Source organism: Mandrillus leucophaeus, unplaced genomic scaffold (assembly GCF_000951045.1).
Source record: "Mandrillus leucophaeus isolate KB7577 unplaced genomic scaffold, Mleu.le_1.0 Scaffold83, whole genome shotgun sequence".
Classification (NCBI taxonomy): domain Eukaryota; kingdom Metazoa; phylum Chordata; class Mammalia; order Primates; family Cercopithecidae; genus Mandrillus; species Mandrillus leucophaeus.
In genome coordinates, this window is record NW_012109030.1 from 3,233,067 (window position 1) to 3,236,896 (window position 3,830).

General features: G+C 44.3%; 1 protein-coding gene across 7 annotated transcripts in view; it reads left to right on the forward strand.

Annotated features, from left to right (window-relative positions):
* The window catches only part of FAM107B (family with sequence similarity 107, member B), a 292,618-nt gene that overhangs the window by 246,262 nt on the left and 42,526 nt on the right, over nt 1-3,830 (forward strand). The window contains exon 1 of one of the 7 annotated variants that reach the window (XM_011968132.1): nt 2,192-2,359. The exons of the other annotated variants lie outside the window; for them this stretch is intronic. The gene's annotated coding sequence lies outside the window, so the exon portion shown is untranslated. Of the gene's footprint in view, nt 1-2,191; nt 2,360-3,830 lie in introns of those variants that run through there. 7 annotated transcript variants of the gene reach the window in all.

Genomic DNA, 3,830 nt, shown 5'->3' on the forward strand with positions numbered 1-3,830 from the left:
AAGGAATTATTTTCCTTTTTAATTAGGTGACTTGTTTACCCTGTGTCTTCTGAAAGCTAGAGGGAGCAAATTGGAGCTTTTGAGTCTGTGTGTGCGCGTGCGCGTATGTGTATGAGTGTGTGCATGTGCGGGTATGTGTGTGAGTGTGTGCGTGTGTATGTATGTGTGTGTGCGCGTGCGTGTATGTGTGTGAGTGTATGCACACACACACATCGGTAGGGGAGGCAGGTGATTATGGGCTGTGTCATGAATGCCCAAGCCTAGTGGTGCATTTAATGGGGTGGTCCAGGGAAGCAAGAGGAAACTGAGGAACAGAGAGGGCAAGCTTGAGGAATTAGGAGGGAATTACCTGGACTCACAGAGAGGGGCTCAAAAGACGAATTCAGTCTTTTTCTAAAAACATTTTAAAAAGTGGTTTGCCTGACTCCAAATCAGGAAGAGACAGCTTTACCTCATCTCTCCTGCCTCCTAGCCTGTGGGCTCCATTAGCAAGGGATGAACTATCGTAAGAGCTGGCACTCTGGCATTGGGTGGACCTGGCTGGGACCTGGCTGGGTCCTGGCTAGGCCCCTCCAGTGGCATCACTGTGGGCAGGCTGCTAATCCCCCTGGACCTCAGCTACTCCTCCATCAATAAGGATAATAATACCTCCTTCGTAGAACTGTTGTGAAGGTTGAGATGAAGTATGAGTGTTTAAAACAGTGCCTGGGATGCAGTAAGCACTTCGAATGTTAACCAGTAGTAGTGGTCGTATTTTTGTGGATTACCTGGGAACCAAACCATCATTGTTGATATAATTTCTATTACCAGTTTTAAACAGTTAAATAACAGAGAATCCCATTTTAATCAAGAGATTACAGTAGAGCACAGACCCAACCTGGTTGGGTACTTAGTAGGGAGAAATAGGGGCTAGAAATTAATAATTGTGCCCAATACCAGTGATCAGCTGTTTTCACACCGTGACCAGTTTAGTACAAACACAAATGTTTATAGACTGCGTCTTTTCTCCACGCACAATTGATTGAGGTATTTCATCACTTTAACAGATGATAGTTGAACATTTAGTGTTCCTAGCCCTGAAGATCCAGTGAGGTACAAACCAGAAATGGCCCTGGCCCCCAGGTAGCTAAATATCTAGAGGGGGGAAGATCAAAAACACACATGGGGCTGGCAATAAATTAAACAATTACAGGTGGTGAGAGCTGGGAAACAAACTTAGGACAGAGATTGACCACGGAGGGACCCGTGTTGGATTGGTGATCCGGGAAGGTGATGTTGAAATACAGACGGAGAAGGTGAGGAAGAGCCAGGGGTCGGGAGAAGTGTGGGAAGGGGGCTGGCTTGGGAGGGGCATGTGCTCCAGGTGGGGACATCGTGTGCACCAAGACATGCAGCCCAGGAAGAGTTTGGTGCGTTCCAGGAATGAAGGCAGGCCTGTGTGGCTGAGGCGCAGGGAGCAAGGTGGTGGAGAGACTGAGGCATGAGAAGCAGGCCCAGGTCAGATCAGGTGGGGGGTGAGGGCCGCTGCCAGGGCATTGGAGAAGCTATTGAGAGGCCCTGACAATTCCATGGGGAGAGAGTCCATTCTTAGTGCACATTTCCTGCTTTGAACCTTTTCTATTCAATAACGAAAACTTGGATACTGTATTTATTTTAGCCACAAAACTATCTAGGTATCTTTGAGAAGTGGCACTTGCTGAGGTGGCCTTCTAAATCTTTGCCTGCTGTTCCATTGCAGAATGCCTTGTGAAGCCAGGTGTGGCCTGTGGCCCAGGTGGGCCAGGGAGATCTCGAGTGAGGGGCAGTAGCACGGGGCACACAGTAGGTGTCAGTCAGGTCTAAACGTTGTGCACGGCTTTGTTTTGTCCAGAGCTGAGCTCTCGTTAGGTCGGGGCTGTCAAATGTGAATATTCTGGCCTGGGCTGCTATCTGGCATGCTGAGTGCTGACTGGTGTATTTCCTTTTTCGACCAGAGAATCCTGGTCAAGCCCTGAACAGTCCAGAAACTCTGAGATCAGCATTTCCAGACCTATGCATTTGGGAGGAGTCACCCTCGATGACTTTATCAATTGTAAATTTCCGATATCAAATTACTGGCCTTCCCATCAGTCAGTTCTGATGACAGGAAGGACGAGGGCTCTGGAAAGTCACTTTAAGCTAATCATTGTTAGTCAAATAGTGCTGTTTTTGTATATTGAGTATTGAGAAGGGAATGTGCTTGGTCGGTGTTCTCTCTGTGCCTAGTCACCTGCAAGTCCTGAGGGCCCCAGGCAGCAGTGCACAAACTTTAATGTAGATTCCTATGGATCAGAGGTGTCCTAGGGCTCACCTTGTTATTCGGCATTGCACTTGCAGCCAGGTAAAATCAGATTTCTCCTGTTTCCCCTTTTGGGGTGGGGTGTGTGGATTTGAAAGGCCTGTCACGTGTGGCCTGATTGCACTGCCCAGTGTGTGTGTGTGTGTGAAAGATGTCTTCAAGTTTAGCATTGGCCTGTCCTGATTAGTGAGGACCTCTGATGGCCTAGGCCGGGGCTCAGGTGAGGATACTTTGATGCTGAGGGGGCGACTTGCTTTCTGAAGGCACCGAGCCTCCTGGGTGGCAGAGCAAGGATTGGGCCTGGCGTTTCTGACGTTTAGATAGACCTGTGTTCTTTGATACAGCCATGATGTTTAATTGTAGAGAAAATGGTTCACCAGCAGATGCAGTGAGGAAACAAATAGTGCCCAAGTTTTCCAAGTCACTGAATCGAATCTTTTTGTCTCTGAAGTGAACATTTTAAGAGAAAACAAGATTTATTTCTCGCTAATGGGGTGGGAACAACTTATTTAAAAAAATAAGAGTGAGCAAAATAAAACTAGATTAAAGACAGAAGTAAAATGTTTAGAATACTTTATTTTATAATTAGGCATTAAATTACATCAGTGGAAGTATGATTCCAAGTTCATAATGTCATCACTACTTAATTAAAATAATAGATGTCTTTGTAAGTCTGCTTTTGTTAGATAATATTATTTAATCCAGTAGTCAGTTTTATAATCAATGTTTTTTCCTTGAGGTAAAAAAAATCATATGTCTTCAAATTATTAAACAACTTTATAATAACAATGTCCTGTTTCCCAAACATTTATAAATTTAGCTTATATCATTTAGGCTTATGGGTGCTTTTCTCCAAGTCAAAGATTATAACTTTGGTTATAAATCCCTCTGGTTTGAGAAAGTAGTGATTTCTTAATACTTGGAAGATAGTTTTTATAATAATTAGTTGTATATTTATAATGTAAAACAAAGAGCTCAACTGCTTATGACTAATCTGAGCAGACAGTGTTGTGTACTGTTGCTAATGACAACTAACAATTTTGGTCTGACATTTACAAGTAACTTGTTAGACCATAGGAGCTTGCATACTCACAATTGTTACATACTTGCTTTAAAAACTGCCTGATTCAGTCATCAGGTGACTGGCATATTTTTCATCTACTTGGTTCAATGAGCTTTTGGTTGATATACTTCGGTTAGCTTCATTGACCGCCCATCACTGCTTCTGTTGACCCACTTTTTTGGTAGAGGATTGGAGGGGATAGCATTTGTCATCTACCGTACACAGGAAAGAAAGGGACAGTGTAACCCTGTTTTGAAAAGTTCTGTTGAAACTTATTAGCTGGTTGGTACTGGTACTTCCTGTTTCCAAAACCAATGTTTATGCAATGCCACATTCCATTGTGAGACTGTTTATTGCCTTAAGCAGAGCTCCTGGCATGTTTGAGACCCTGCCCCTCCCATTTGTGCCAGATCCCCAAGTCACAACTGGTCCAGTCCATTTCACACCAGC